General features: G+C 37.0%; 1 protein-coding gene and 1 non-coding gene across 3 annotated transcripts in view; one reads left to right on the top strand and one right to left on the bottom strand.

The window, feature by feature from the left end:
* Positions 1-17,207, top strand: part of CHD6 (chromodomain helicase DNA binding protein 6) — a 160,918-nt gene that overhangs the window by 14,356 nt on the left and 129,355 nt on the right. The gene's annotated exons all lie outside the window — the stretch shown is intronic.
* TRNAA-GGC (transfer RNA alanine (anticodon GGC)) lies at positions 12,259-12,330 on the bottom strand. Its single transcript has one exon. It is a non-coding gene; the product is annotated as a tRNA-Ala (tRNA).

The following is a 17,207-nucleotide window of genomic DNA, read 5'->3' as shown; positions in this document are numbered from 1 at the left end:
CCTACACATACCCACTTTCTGGGAAATAGGTGAACCAAATGGTGCTGACAGCACCGTTTGTGGCTGAACGTGGAGTCTTGGAAGTTAGGCTTCATGAAATGTTGCTCAACTTTTGTTTTTTCATTATTGTTCCCCTAAGGAGCTTTTGGGCAGTTTAAAAAAAAAATTATTTTACATTGTCTTTTGAGGGGGGTTAGGGTTAGGTAGTTAGGGTTTATTTTTATTTATTTACTTTTTAAAACTTTTTTTGATGGAGGTACTGGGGATCAAAGCCAGGACCTTGTGCATGCTAAGCACACACTCTACCATTGAGCTATACCCTCCCCACACCCGCAGCTGTTTTTCATTTGTTTTGTTTTTTTGTGTGTGTTATCACACTCCTACCCATGAAAACTTAATACCACAAATATATAGTGTATCTGTTTATGTACTGTGTGTTTGCTTAATATGTAAACGAGTAAGATATTTTAACCCCCAAGAACCAGTTTTTGCCCCCTTGGGGTGATATTGCCACATTGAGAACCCACGTTTTAACTTAAGCTGGGGGAATTCTAACGTCTAGACACAGAGCAGGCCTGTGGGTGCTTGCGCTCTCTCCTCCCCACAGCACAGGCACCTGGGGCTCGCGTCCGCCTGCTGAAACCAGGGTTTCATAGCTTGTCGTGACCGTGACTCACAGTAATGACACTGTATTGTACCCAGTATACGTACATATATATTTTAAAGGTTTTAATATTCAATACTTACTCTTACTTCTTGTGATGCACTCTTTTTTTATTCTGTATTCTTTAAAAAAATAATTTTATTGAGATAATTCACGTAATACAAAATTCCGTTGTTTTTATTCCATTTTTTAAAAAATTTTAAAATGAAATGCTGGTTGTGACCCACTGACTGTCAAAAGCATGCCAGCCAGCCAGAAGAGCAGTGCCGAGGGCATAGCTGGTCTCAGACCACCCGCATCCCGCCAGGAATCTGAGAAGAAAGAGGCAGCAGAGTCCTAACCTGGAACCCCTGCGCTCACTGTCATTCGACTTTGTTTTAATAAGTGCCCTTGAACTTACACAAGCTGGTCGTTTTACTTCTTGATACGGGATGAAGGCTGGAGAGCTGATGGCAGGGGAGGGCTGCAGTGAGCTTTTGAAGCCCACAGGTAAAACTGCTGTGGTGGCAGCCGAAGGGCTTGCCTCCTAAGGAAGGTGAAATGGGCATCTTCATTCTGTGATTGTAGTACCAACACACACACCCCTGCCCGCACAGAAACAAAGAAAAAAAGAAAGGAAGGAAGGAAGAAAGAAAGAAAGAGGAAGAAAGGAAGGAAGAAAGAAAGAAAGGAAGAGGGGAGGTGGAGAGAGGGAAGACTGATCTAACATTAGATAGTACAGCCTGAAATTTTTGAAATCCTCGTTATTTAACTGGGTTTATCCACAAGAATACTGGAGGGAATGACTGTAGGGATCTGCGTTTTTAATTAATTTGCTGTCATTAGTCTGTTAAAAGGGCAATGAAGAAATGAAGTAGTAAACTGCTAAGTTTTCATTAGGAGAACGGAAGAGGAGAGGGTCTGAGGAATGAGGTGTGGCTGTGCTTTCCTGGGGTGTGTGGATGGTCAAAGGGAGGCCCTGCCCATAGCTAGGGGGAATCAGCTGTGCAACGTGGACGTGAGTGGTGGGAAGGCCCAGAGAATAGACTGCACTTACTTACTTTTGACCCCAGTGCCAGGCAGGGAGGAATATGATAGGACCAAATAAAACTGAGGACATCCCATCCCAGAGCAGCAGGATAATTAGAGCAGAAATTTGTGGAGTGCTTGCTATATGCTAGGTACTAAACATTTTATATTCTCTCATTTAATTCTTTAAAGTTGTGAGGTTGTAGGTTATGTTTGTACCTCCCACCCTATTTTACTGATGAGGAAACTGAGGCACAGGGAGGTTAAAAAAACTTGTTCAGAGTCACACAGTTACTTGTTCTTACATATGATATAAACGCAGGGCCTTAGAGACCCTGCCTTGAAGTAGTGAACCCACTGCTTCTGGGACCATGTCTGCTGCACCATACTTCTCTTGAGTATTGCCTACCTGGCACATCCCATGATCTTCATTTAAGCTTAGTTTCCAGGTTGCTACTCTGAGAGGCTGGTGACCACAATACTAAAAATAACATTGTCCTAGAGAATATTTATAGTTTTTTCACTCCCTCTTCTTAAGTACAGACTGTGCCTTATCTGGGAAATACCACTAATTTTAGAACTCCACAGTTGGACATTTAAACGGTAAGTCTTGTTAAGTGGTAGTCATATTTCAAGTTAGTTCAGCAGACATTTGCATGCTTCCTAATTGCCCTGTCATGCAGTCGGTGCCAGGGTGACAAATGTTATCACAGTCTAGTAGGGGAAATAGACATGACCAATATTTAGACTGTAGTGAAACAAAGTAAGTAGAACAGTAAAAGGAACATAAAGGAGTATGGGAGGTTAGGAAGAACTTCCCAGAAGAGTTAACATTTGAGTTGGGTTTCAAAGGATGAGTAGGAGTTTGTCTGGTAGGTAAACAGTTGCACAATAATTAAGTGAAAATCGCTAGAGAGATGGACAGAGGCTTCCTACTGATATTACTGCCAATGTGTTTAGATTCTTAATTATGTAGTAGAAAGAGCTTCCAGTTGTAAAATCCCCTTTTTCCCTAGTGTCCTGAAATGCCACTGGGATCCTGTGCCTCAACAGTAGGGCTGGACACCTAGGGATTAAACTTTAGGCCAGTAATAGGAGGGAAAAATTGCTACCCATGTAGCACCTGCAGGCACACTGCAACTCTGGGCAGAGTTTCATACCTGTGTGAGGGGACGATGGTGTTCCCTATAGCCTAGCTCCAACGCACGACTTTGACTGCAGTTGGTGAGGTTTTTCTTCTGTTATATGAAAATAGTTGATTGCTGTTATTGAGAAGGTATTTAAGCATTCAGCCACAAAACTTTATTGAGCACTGACTTTTTTTGAATGGATGGTAGGTGAGGACCATACATAGAAATTGGGTTTTTGAAGTATAATATGCATTCGATAATGTGTGCACATATCAAGTATACTGCCTAATGGGTTTTTGCATGTGTATATACCTGTGTATATCTTTAGATCAAGAGAGAACATTTCCAGCACCCCAGAAGGTTCTCTTGTGCCTCTTCTCTGGTTATATCCATTATTTCTCCCCAAGCCCTCCGTAGCACTGTTCTGGCCTTTGTCACCAAAGATAAGCTTTACCTGTTGATGAATGTTATTTAAAAGGAGTAATACAAAATATACTGTTTTATATCTGGCTTCTTTTACTCAACTTCATAATTGAGAGATACACACAGATTACTAGGGAGCACTGGTTACTGGTCACATTGTTAGGAAGATACCCAAAATAGTCACATGTGATTTATGCCGCTGAGAGTTGGCAGGAGTTTATTGGTGGCATTTGTTTATTCAGTACCCATTTATAAGTACCTACACAGGTGCTTTGCCAGGGCCTGGGACTCAAGGATGAATAAGTTCCTACCATCTTTTGGTCTAATGAAGGAGATGGACATACATGTAATTACACATAATACACATCATTAAAATGAAGAATTGGTCAACTTTCAGGGGCGAAATGGTTTTTGAAAGACTTTCTAGAGAAGGTGAAATGTCTTCTGATTATCAAAGGATTATAATTTTTCCAGATGGTCAAAAGGTGATAGCATGTGTCAAAGTGTAGAGGTCTGAAGCAGCATGGTGTCTTCAGAGATCTGCATTGGTGATAACTTTGATTTTAGATTGATTAAGAAGTGTAAGAATGCCACAAATATCACCTTGGGAAGGAATTTTGAGGAAAACCTTGGTGTGCAAGTTCGCCTAAGACCTCAGCCATCAGAGATGACCACTCTAGCGAACCGTTGTAAATGCATCATCACAAAGAAGGCAGAGAATGGAAGTGAAATTTCGAGATTGCTGTAGCCAATGAAAAAACCCTCTGCAGTGCTTTACTGCTGATGTGTTGGAAGACTTATGAGGTTTAGGTAAAACTTCAGAGGTGCTTATTATGAATGTGGTATTTTTTTCAATAATTGAGATGACTTTCAGTGTCCCATTAAGCCATCAAAAATTCCCTAAGGATGGATTTTGATGCAGCATCGCTCCTTAATCGTGGGATTTTGTAGTAAAATGTATTCCCTGATGTATCAGTTTGCTGGGGCCCCCATAACAAAATACCACCGACTGGGTCGCTTACACAGAAATTTATATTATCACAATTCTGGAGGCTAGAAGTCCAAGATCAAGGTGGCAGGTTTGATTTCTTCTGAAGCCTCTTTCTTTGGCTCGCAGTCTTTCTCACCATGTCCTCATGTAGTCTTTTCTCTGTGTTGTCTGTGTCCTGATCTCTTCTTAAAAGGACACCGGCCATATTGGATCAGGGCCCACTCCAGAGACCCCATTTTAACTTAATTGCCTCTGTAGAGGCCTTATCTCTAAACACCGTCACATTCTGAGGTGCTAGGGGTGAGGGCTTCAACATAATGAATTTTGGGGCAAGAGAGGACACAGTTCAGTTTATAACACCCATGTTTCAGAACCTGCTTTAACATTGTTGGCTGTGTGAGGGTTGTCACCCGAGAAATGCAGGGGTCAGAACAGCGCCAAGATAAGCAGGGGGCAGACTCCGTAGACCAAGTCTGCTGTGACCCCTGTGGGGGCCGGGCTTGCTCCTGGAGTACCGTCTTTGATTTTCCAGTGTCTGTCTGCACACTCGAACCCCGAGCCTTTGGTGGTGTGTCTAAAACTGTAAAGACTGTGGTATCTCATCAGTTGATAGAGATGAAAACAGGGACTAAGAAGGAAAGAATCTAAACTGTGTCAGGGCCAGGAAGGTGATTTGATAACTTTTATAACTCGTAATAATCTGTTCCAGTGCTGAGCAAACCATATCCCTGTCCTGCCATTTAACCCTTTTCTTTTATTAGCCAGAGTTAAACAGCCTTGGCATTCTCCTTATCAAAACATTTGAATACCAGAGAGCTGTTTCTAAATCAGATCACCTTAACCTTCTTCCTCTTTAGGGGCAGAAAGTTATTTTCTGTAGAAGGATTTTATTTTGAATTTTCTGTTGTGATGGGCACAGAGAGGATGGAGAGGTGGGGGTTTTTCTCTTAAAGACGTGCTTTTTGACAGTCACCTCTTAGTTTTGTTGGAATCTTTTTAGGATGAATGTTGTAGGTCTGCTTCTGTTTTAATCAGCATTGGGATTCTGTGGTGGCAGAAGAGGCTTGTCATAGGTACCTAGGAACTGGAAATCTGGTTTTCAGTGTAATAGTGTTTACTGTAATGGTGTGTGTTCCAGAGTTGCTATAAGTAAGACCTCTTTTCAGAATTAGAACTTTAAACTTCTAAACTATTAAGAGAACTCAATGCAGAGTTGAATGAGATTTGTTAGCTCACATCATATTAGACCCAGCTTAATGTGAAGCAGGGGACTTTGGGAAGTCATGGCATGCCCAAGTGTTTTCACGTTGCATCCCTGTTAATGCCAGTGTAGTTCCATTGCCCTTTTGTTCCTTCGCTTAGCTGTAGGCTGGTTGACCATGAGTTTGATTTTGGCAGGGTGGTCTGGGTCAGAAGTAAGCATTTAAAAATCTTTGAACAGCATTCAAAGGTAGAATGCATTGTGGCTCTAATTTCTGTTTATATTAATGTAATACTTATGTTGTCTTTGACTTGCTTGGCTGTTTACTGAGGAATGAGTTTCCTTTAACAGATATTACTAAGTCATTGTTAATTCTTTTAACAAGGAGTAAGTTCATTGTTTGAAATGGGTCATAGTTTAAAAGTGTACCTAGAATTTTACTTACTTTTGAAGAAACCTCTTTCAAATCTGTTTTTAAAAAAAACTGAGTGAATTTTAAAGATCTTACTGGCTTTATTTGATGATTCATGAATTGTGCAGCATCCCATCCAGCAGACAGAAATTAGCTCTAAAGAGCTGTACAAAATGAAAGACTTACATGCAAAAGAGGGTGGGACAAGGAAGTTACTGGCAAAGAGTATATTGTTTGTGGCAAGATCACCTTCCTTTAGGGGAGTGCAGGGGTCCATCAAGCTGATTACCTCACTAGTACTGACCAGGTAGTTCCGGATTGACTGGTTTAAGATTCTATTCCTGGGAGAGGTTGAAACTATAAATTAAGTATTAAGTCTCTGTTTGGTGACCTGGGCTCAGCCCAAGTGACTCCATTTTGGTCCTTTTGTAGCTTTCTTAACAAAGCTCTCTGTTTAGTAAACGGTATTTCTTATACTTTCAACAAATTAAATGTTTTAACTTTCCACATTTTTCTATTTGTTTTCTGCTATTTCATTCGACTCTTAGATTTGGCTCTGAACACCTTTTGGGAGGGGGGTGATCCATGATTTTTTTCCTTTTTTTCAAACTAGGTAGATAATACTATTATTGAAAAGTATTTTTTAACCACAAGGGTGCTGATAGCGCTGAACTGCTTTGGATAAAGGGAACCTATGACAGTTGGATCCACAACAGGCTGATTTGAAATTCAGTGTAATTTGATAGAGTAGTATGTTTTATTGGCACCTTCCATCTGTGAAAATCCTTGAGCATTTGCTACCATGTTTTCTAGACATGTCTCCTGGCTTTCTTAAGACCCTCCCCCCTTTAAATTAGAAATATTTCTACAAAATAATTCAGATGATATCTTCTTAAGAGGAGAAGGAAGAAATAGGATCCAAAGGTAACACTACATTGGGGAGCGGATGCTCCCAGTGCAGTGTGTCTTTGAATCTTTGGCCCCAGTTCTTCACTCTTCTGTAGTAGTATTTTACGTTCATACCCTTGCCGTAACCTCATGGTGGATGGAATTCTGTCCTTACCCCTTGATGTAGGGTTTGGGCCAATGGGATATGAGTGGACATGATGAAAGCAGAGGGCTGCAGTGTGCCTGTGCTGATGGGCTCGTCCTCTAGTGCCTCTGCCATCACCATGAGAAGCACCCTGAGTAGCTGCAACCTCGTTACTGTGGGCCTTAGAAGGGAACCTTAGAGCTGGGCCACCCCAGCAGACCTGCAGCTTAAAGCACAGCCTGCACAACCCAGATGCCAGCGAAATTCTGTGGTTTGTTGTTGTGCAGCACTATCCTGGCAGGGGATGACAAGTACAGTCACCCTGCTGAATCCAGGGTTGCTCCAGGGCCTTTCGCAGCAGACATTCTTGGATGGTCTTTACTCTGTCTTGGCCATTTACAGAATTCTCAGTTGGTCCACTCCACCCTTTTTTTTCCCACCCACTCCTTTCTCCATCCTACCTTATTGCTCTCCTCTGCTTTTTAGCTTCTACTTACTCACATAATTATGTTCTCTCTTAACTTTTTCATGTCCAAGGCCCTTTCTGGCTTCTCCAGTTTCTCTCAAACTCATGGCCTCTCAGCTTCTACTCCTGTTGCTTCTGCCTTACTCTTTTGGTACCTTCTATTTCAGATTTCTGAGGGAAAATCGACTTTGTCCAGCAGGATTTTTTTCCACCCCAGAAATGGCGTATCCTCAATTGTTGGCCTGTTTAGGCATTGGCTACCCTTAGGTTAGAGGCTCACCTGTGGTTGAATTAAATGTGTCTGGGATGTGTTAGGAGTAGGCTCATATCTTGAAATACACAAGTGCCTAATACTGCCTTACTAATAGAGGCGAGGATCATGTGGAAGGCTTAGTGATAAGACAAGTTTTTACATAGTTTTGTATGTCATCTGGGGATTTTAGTGACTATTAAAGCTTGTCAGTTTCTGGGCTAATCAGTTCACCAGAGGGAAAACTCTTAACTTGGCTTTTGCAAGTTTAAAATTTTCTGGGACTGCATTCCATTTTTCACTTTACTAGTTCCAAGATAACCATCCTTACAGCATGAATTCTCAGGATGAACCACTTTCAAGGGAAAATATGAGAGAAGGGACCATCTACTGGAAGGAAAGCTGACTCATGGCAAAACCTTCCAGAGAGCTGGTTGAGAAGAAAATAAGTTGGCTTATTCTGAAGCTTTAGGCTATTTTAGGCTTTCCCATAGCTTTTCTGTATAGAGGAAGAGACTGGTCAGGTTAAAGCTGGTTTATAGCAGTTACAGGGTTTTAAGATTTATTTCTAAGTGTTTATGTTGTGGAATACTATTGTAAATGTACTTTAAAAATGTTAATTTACTGTTGTTCCTTGCTAGTATATTAAAAAATAGTTGGCTTTTGTATATTGATTTTATATCCTATAATCTTATTAAACTATTTTACTGATTCTAGAAGCTTTATTGTAGATTCTTTGAGATTTTCTATATTGACAGTTATGTTGAGTTCAAATAAAGACAATTTTTTTTCTTCCTGTTTAATCTATATGTCTTCTATTTCTTGTCTTATTGCACTGGTAAGGACACCGGTATGATGTTAAAGTGAGGTGATGAGATTAGACATCCTTGCCTTGTTCTGAATTTAGGGGGAAATTATACAGTCCTATTAAGGTAAGTTTTTCACCAACGCTTTTTTAGCAGGTTGAAGAAGTTCCCTTTTATTCCTAGTTTCCTGAGAATTTTCACTATAAATGGACATTGGATTTTGTTAGATACTTTTTATGTATCTATTGACATGATCATATGGGTTTTTTCTTTAATCTGTTGATACAGTGAATTACATGAATTAATTTTTGAATGTTGAATCCCTCTTTCATACCCAAGATAAATCCCACTTGGTCTTGATGTATTATCTTTTTTATATATTGCTATATTCAGTTTGCTAGTACTTTTTTAAGGATTTTATTGTCTTTGTTTTGATCTTTATCTTTGACCTATGTTTTTTTTTTTTAATTTTTTTTTTTAATACTGACTGTCATTTGACAACACAGGGTTACCACAAACCTTAAATTTGTAAAAAAAATGCAGTATCTGTAAAGCACAATAAAGCGAAGTACAATAAAATGAGGTATGCCTGTAATTTCTTCCTTAAATGTTTGGTAAAATTCGCTATTGAAGCTGGGCATGGAGTTTTCTTTGTTGGAAGGTTTTTAACTACAAATTCACCATCTTTAATAGATGAAGGGCTGTTTAGGTTTTTTATTTCTTCTTAAATGAGCTTGGCTAATTTATATCTTTTCAGGAACTCATCCAGTTCATCTAAGTTGTCCAAATTTACAGGCATGAATTTCATATTATTATCCTTTTATGTGTGTAGGATTCCTAGAGATGCCTTTTTGAGTCCTTCTGTTGGTAATTTATGTCTTTTCTCTTTTTTTCTTCATCATTTTGGCTAAAGGTTTATCAGTTTTATTGATCTTTTTCAAAGAATTGGCTTTTAGTTTCATTAATTTTTCTCTCATTTTTCTGTTCTCAACTTCATTGATTTTTGTTCGTATCGTTATGATTTGTTTCATTCTACTTGTTTTGGATTTAATTTAATCTCCCTTTTAATTTCTTATGGTGGAAGTTTAATTCAAGTGAGCCCTTTTTTTCTTTTTTAATAAACTTTTAATGCTGTAAACTTTTCTTTAAGCACTGCATAAGCTGTTCTCCATAAATTTTCATATGTTGTATTTTGATGTTCATTCAATTGAAAATATTTTCTGATTTCCCTTGTTGCTTTCTTTTTGACCCAGTGTTGTTTAGAAGCATGTTTTATTTCCAAGATTTTTGGGTTTTCCAGATACCTTCTTGATTTCAATTTAGTTACTTTATGGCAGACAATATACCTTGGTATAATTTCAGTTTTTAAAAAATTTGTTGGGATTTGTCTTATGGCCAAGAGTATAGGCTTTATTGGTGAATGTCCCTGTGCACTTAAAAAGTATATACATTCTGCCTTTGTAGGGTGGAGTGTTCTGTAAATGTTACTAGGTCAAGTTGGTTGGTAGTGGTATTCATATCTTCTATATCCTTAGAGTTCTTTGTCTACTTATTTTATGGATTACTGAAAGAAGAGTGTTTTGTCTCTAACTACAATATATATAATTATATACTATATATTAATTATAGCACATATGTTTTATATATTTCTCTTTTGAGTTCTGTTTTTGCTTCATGTGCTTTGATGCTCTGTTGTCAGGTGCATACATATTAAGGATTATTATATCTTTTTGATGAATTAGCTCCTTTGTCATTATCTGAGTGACTATTTTAATATTGTTTCTAGTAAAGTTTACATTATCTGATACTAATGTTGCCTCTGGCTTGCTTTTGGTTAATATTTGCATGGTGTATCTTCTTCCATCGTTTCATTGGAAATTTTATTTTCTATCATTTTTAACCTGTCTTGAAAGTGGATTTCTTATAGAACATATATAACTTGTTATATAACTTGTGGTAGTCTCTGCCTTTTAATTGGAATGTTTAGATTTACATTTAACATAATTACTGATATGGTTCGATTTAAATCTGTCATCTTACTAGTTGATTTCTATTTGTCCCATCTAATCTGTTCCCCCTTTCCTCTTTATTGCTTCTAGATTGAGGATTTTTAAGCCTTTATTTTATCTCCATTATGGATGTATTAGTTATACCTCTTTAAAAATTTTTAGTGATAGTCCGAGGTTTTACAATATACATCACAGTCTACCTTCACAAAATATTATACTATTTCACATTTTACATGCAGTTTAAGTTGCTAACAACACAGTATACTTCTAGTTTTTCCCTTCTATCCTGTGTAATATTGCTGTCATATATTTTACTTTTATATACTTTATAAACTCCACCATACACTTGTATTTTGAAACAATTAAAAATGTGGGAGAAGGTCTTAATATTTACTTCCATTTTGATCATTTCTGGAGTTGTTAACTTTTTTGTGTGGATCCTCATTTTTGTCTGGCATCATACGCCTTTTACTTGAAGAACTTCCTTTAGCATTTCTTGTAGGGCAGGTGTGCTGACATTGAGTTATCTCACGTTTTGTTTGTCTGAAGAGCCATTATTTTGCCTTCATTTTTGAAAGATGTTTTTGCTGACTATAGAATTCTGGGTCATGAAGTCTTTTTTTAACCCCGCTTTCAGTATTTAAAAGATGTCACTTCATTATCTTCTGGATTGCAACTAGTGTGCTGAATTTTTTTTTTCCTCAGAAGGTAATGTCTGTTGCTTCCAGCTGTATTTAAGATTTTCTCTTTAACTTTGATTTTTGGCAGTTTAAGTATGAAGTGTCCAGGTATGTGTTCTTTATTGTGTTTATCTGTTTGCTTACTTGTTTATATTTATTCTGTAGGATTCTCTGAGCTTCTTGGATCTGTGGTTTGATGACTTTATTTTCAGAAAATACCAGGTCATTTTTCCTTCAAATATTATTTCTGCTTTGTTTTCCATCCCCAAAGCTCTTGAATGTTCTTTCTCTTGTGTCCTTTCCACCACTCCGCTTTTCCCCCCTCTCTCTTTGTGAGGGGTGATTCAGTTTGGTTGATTTCTAGTGATCTGTCTTCAAGTTAAAAGATTCCTTCCTTGATTATATTGAGTGTTCTGGTGAGCCTATAAAAGGAACTTTTCATCTCTGTTACCTTTAGAAAAAAAGATAACATTTCTGTTTGACTCTTTCTTGCATATTGTAGCTTTCTGTTGAAATTTACTATCTGTTCATGCATATTGTCTACTGAATTCCTGAACATGTTAAGCATTGTTATTTTAAATTCCTTATTTGATAGTTTCAACATCTGGGTCATCTCTCAGTCTGGATCTTTTGATTGCTTTGTCTTCCTGTCGTAACCCCTTTGTTTTTTTGTGTACCTTGTAATTTTTGAGTTACTGCTGGACATTATTGTAGATCAGTAGAAGCTGAGGTGGACATTAAATATTGACATTGAGATTACTGTTACATTAGGGGTAGGTTTTTTGGAGAGGCAAGTCATCATATTTGTGCATATAGAATATTCAGGACCTATCATAGACTAGGAACTTAATTTTACTATTCTCAGTTATAAAATTTCACGTTTCCAGATCTTACTTTTCTTCTTATAGCATCCCTAGGAGTCATCTTAATTTTTTTTTTTTACTGTATTATTTAATTATTTTATTTTTGTGGGGAGGAGAGGTAATTACCTAGGAGTCATCTTATCAGGGCTTCCCCTTGTAGTTGCTGTCTCCTTTATTTATGCTCCCACTGTACCTGAAACTCTTCTTTAGTTCTGTTGGCACCCACACCAAATGCCATTTGTTAGCAGGTCTGTCTATGATATCTTAACAGTAGGTAGAGTCTTTTATTCATATTTGGATCGCTATGATTTTTTTTTTTAAATGGAGGTACTGGGTATTGAACCCAGGACCTTGTGTTTGCCAAACACGTGCTCTACCACTGAACCATACCCCCATGCCTTGCTGCCATGGTCTTTTTAATTATGTTTAGATATGGGCTTTTTTTTTTTTTTTTTGTGGTTAGAATTGAATTGAGATTATTGAGTGATTTTTATTCCCTAGAAATCCACACTGCTGCTGCACACACACAACCCTCCCTCCATCCCCAGTTTATGGGAATATTGTCTCTGGTTTTTCATAGTCAACTGGGATGAATCTAAAAAATGCACTGGGATGAAGAGTGAGGCCTGGCCATGGATGAATTTATGAAGTAGCTCTTTCATTGGGAAAGACACATTTTTCTATTCCAGTTTTTTATGTATATTTTGTCTCCAACTTTGACAATAAGGTTTTGAGAGGGAATAGCTGTTTTCTACTTCTTTTGGTGTCTTTTTGTAAGTAGCATAATGTCTAGCACACAGTCGAAGCTCAACAAATAATTAAATTAAAACTTCACAAGATTTAATGACACTAATGGATTTTGGAATAAGTTACCAATAACTTTTTTTTTCTGTTTATCCCTAAAAAACTTAGAGGAATGATGAGGATGATATTGTTCCATTACTTACTGGTTCTGTTTTCTTTGACAAGTTACATAACAACCTGTGCTTTGGTTTCTTCATCTATACAATGGAAATTACAGAAGTACCTATCTCGTAAAATTATTATGATGATTAAGAAAAATAGTGTAATAAATGTTAGTTGCTGCATTCTAGTTTCTCAGTTGTTATTAACAGTGCATGTTAGACAGGCAAGCCTAACTAAATGTTTAGACACTAAGTTCTGTCAGTAGGAGGACTCTAATATCTGAAAACCATCTATCTCAGAGTGGATAAGTACAACTACTTCTATATTAAATAAGGAAGTAACCTTTGCTCAGAATATTAACAGAAAGGGAGCAGAGCTAATTAATTTCTACCTTGCTAGCAATAATGTAATGTTGTCCCTTATTTCTATTCTCAGGGGAGTAGAAATCAATGCAGAAATAGATTTCCCTCATCAGCTGTCCCTAGAACCAAAGGTACTTTATCTTATAGCTTATTTTCAGTTACGTTTGACCCTTGAACAACACGGGTTTGAACTGCATGGGCCCACGGATTTTTTTTTCCCCCACTAAATACTTGCTAAAGTACTGTGTGATCCATGGGTGCAGAACCTCGAATATGCAGGGTTGACTGTAAAGTTACATGTGGATTTTTGATTGCATCTGCGGCGTTGGTACCCCTCACCCCCACGTGGTTCAAGGGTCAACTGTTATTTTAAAGCTATATTCGTCCTTACCTTTAGGTATCATTTATTGTTATTTGTTTTTATAGTCTCCTTTCACCACCATTATGGACCAAACCAAGTTCAATAGATAAGTAAAGCCCAAAAGGAATCATAGAAAGATGATGATAGCCTGGTATGAGAGTTGTTCAAACTATTTGGCAGACTACTGTTGGGAAAATATTGTTAAAGCTGATCAGGTGCAGTTTTCTGGATTCACTGTTTTCCTTTACCTAACAAAAATCGGTACAAAACATGGCTCCAGATGAAAGAGAATTATCCTTTGCATGGCCTTGGTGCCTATAATTACTGAACCTCTTTATTAGATTAGTGGTTATGACTTTTGAACAGTACTGTCTTCTCTAAATGCAGTAGGATTTAGAGAAGGGATAAGGATAACTATTAAGCTTTTAAGTTTTGGAAGCAAACAAGTGATAAATTTGACCTGCAAATCTGTAGTATAATCAGTTAATTTTAACTACTCTGATACCAAGTATAAGGTGATAATAGCATATCGTAAACTATGTTAGGAACAATGGGAATGGAGGAGGGACTGGAAGAAGGGAAGTTTAAATAAACTTATTTTTAGCCCCAGTGTTTTGTTTTTCTTTTTTAATACTAAAGAGTATTTCTTCAGCTTGTATAAAAATATTTATATGACTATTGGAAAAACTGAAAAGTATAAACAAACTGCTAAAGACTTAGAATTATACATACCCCATTAAAAATACATATATGTATATTTTGGTAGTCAGTTTCCTTGAATAACTTTTCTCAGGGTAAGGAGGCTGGAAAAGTTCAGTTTAGTATCAAGACATCTTGTTTACGCCTTGGTGCTAGAACATTGCCTAATGGAAAGCACACCTCCATGGGAATGTTGTAGAGAGAATTTCTGCTGACAAAAGAAATCTGGCCAAAGTATCTCATATACAGTCTTCAGAGGCCACTACTGTCAGCTTTTTTTGTGTTTGTTTTACATAAAGGCTTTCTGCAGTTTTTCACGCCTCATGGATGGTGGCCAAACTTAGATTCAGTTATGAATTCCCATCTCTCCTTTACCCTTAAAATGTTTTTATTATGGAAAATTTCAAACATACACTTAAATAGGGAGAATAATATGAGTCCTCATGTCATTCTTGCTTTATGTATCTTCTCATTTTCTTTTTGACCTAGAGTATTTTAAAGAAAATCACAAACAACCTTTCCTTTCACCTGTAAACATTTTAGTGTGTTTATCTGTTGGATAGAAAAGCACATTATTATACCCAGTAAATTCCCTATAACCTAATTCCTTAATATTATCTCATACTGAATCCCTTCCCTTGATTTTTCTCAAAAAATGGCTTTTTACAGTTAAATCTTTGAATCAGGTCCAAATAAGTTCCACCTAATGCATTTGTTTGATACATGTCTTTAATCTGTTTTAATCTATAGTAAATCACCCTCTTTTTAATGCCATTTATTTGCTGAGGAAACTGGGTTATTCCCCTTCCCCATACAATAGATTTTGCTGATTGTGTCCTTGTGTCAGATAATATGTCACTCTTTTTCCATATTACCTGTAAACGGGTAGTTAGATTTGGAGGCTCAGCTATTTTTATAATCATTCGTATTTTTTTATCATTCATAGGAGGTATATTGTACTTCTGTTCACATTAGAAAGCTATAATGTTTGATTGTCCTACTTTGTATACTAAGATTAATTAGTGGGCTCATGTTGACATAGCCCTTTGTTGTCGAGTTGTGTTACCCCATTTGGCCAGCAAAATCCAAGGAGTGACTTTCTGACAACCTGCAGATTTCCAGGTCTGTCCACCTTTAATCTAATGGTCCTAATTTAACCTTCACTGATTGTTGCCTGAATCATTATTTCACTATTGTTACACTTTTAGAAGACTGAGAAACTTGAAGAAAATGAAATGAAAAATTTTTGGTTAAGAACTTTAAGAAAACTGTGAGTAAACTGAAGTGTCTGAAAAACTCATTTATGCAAAGTACTTTTTTCTCTGTGTTTAGTAAAAGTGTCATGTAGAAAAGAATGTTTAAAAGTTGCATGTTTATCAAAATAGCTTAAAAACTTAAATATAAGACAGAACACTAAACCTCCTAGAAGAAAACATAGACAAAACATTCTGTACATAAATCTTAGCAATGTTCTCCTAGGGCAGTCTACCCAGATAATAGAAATAAAAGCAAAAATAAACAAATGGAACCTAATTAAACTTACAAGCTTTTGCCCAGCAAAGAAAACCATAAGGAAAACAAAACAACAACCTACAAAATGGGAGAAAATATTTGCAAATGATGCGGCTAACAAAGGTTTAATTTCCAGAATATATAAACAGCTCGTACAGCTTAGTAACAAAAAAACAAACAACCCAATCCAAAAATGGGCAGGAGACCTAAACAACCAGTGAAGACATACAAATGGCCAATAGGCACATGAAAAAATGCTCAATGTTGCTAATTATCAGAGAAATTTAAACCAAAACCACACCAGTCAGAATGGCCGTCATTCAAAAGTCCACAAACGATAAATGCTGGAGAGGGTGTGGAGAAAAGGGAACCCTCCTACACTGCTGGTGGGAATGTAGTTTGATGCAGCCATTATGGAAAACAGTATGGAAATACCTCAAAAAACTAAAAACAGACTGACCATATGATCCAGCAATCCCACTCCTGGGCATTTATCTGGAGGGAACTTTAATTCGAAAAGATACATGCACCCCAGTGTTCATAGCAGCACTATATACAATAACCAAAACATGGAAGCAACCTAAATGCCCATTGACAGTTGGCTAGATAAAGAAGTTGTGGTATATTTATACAATGAAATACTACTCGGCGATAAAAAAGAATAGAGTAATGCCATTTGCAGCAACATGGGTGGACCTGGAGTTCATCATTCTAAGTGAAGTAAGCCAGAAAGAGAAAGAAAAATACCATATGATATCACTCATGTGGAATCTAAAAAATAAACAAAAGAAAAAGAGGACACTAATGAACTCATCTATAAAACAGAAACAGACTCACAGACATACTAAACAATCTTACGGTTACTAGGGGAAAGGGGGTGGGAAGGGATAAATTTGGGAGTTTGAGATTTGCAAATGTTAACCACTATATATAAAAACATAAAAACAAATTTCTTCTGTACAGCACAGGGAACTGTATTCAATCTTATAATAACCTTTAATGAAAAAGAGTATGAGAACAAATATATGTACGTATATGCATGACTGAGACCTTATGCTGTATACGAGAAATTGACACATTGTAACTGACCATACTTCAATTTTTTTTAAAAAGTTGCATGTTTAGCTGAATTAAATGCCCCTCTATTTGTTTTTGAATGAGTTGTCTTTAAAAGGTTTTGTGGGAACAGATTTTGAGCTAGACTCCTGCTTTTGGATTATCATGCATTTGTGAAATACTCCTTTTTTTTTTTCTTTGCTCCAAGTATAAGAAAGTTCTAAGATTACTTTGGTTGGGGATTATGGATCATAAATCCATATAGGTCACTTGAATTCATATAGGTCATTTATTCTCACTGCTGTGGTCACATTTTTCCTGTAATCCTACTTGGCTGTTGTATAAATGTCAGTAGTAATATTTGACCTTATAAAA

The sequence above is a fragment of the Camelus bactrianus genome, chromosome 19 (assembly GCF_048773025.1).
Source record: "Camelus bactrianus isolate YW-2024 breed Bactrian camel chromosome 19, ASM4877302v1, whole genome shotgun sequence".
Lineage (NCBI taxonomy): Eukaryota > Metazoa > Chordata > Mammalia > Artiodactyla > Camelidae > Camelus > Camelus bactrianus.
The sequence above is the reverse complement of the archived record's forward strand: the minus strand, read 5'-3'. Positions and strand labels throughout refer to the sequence as shown.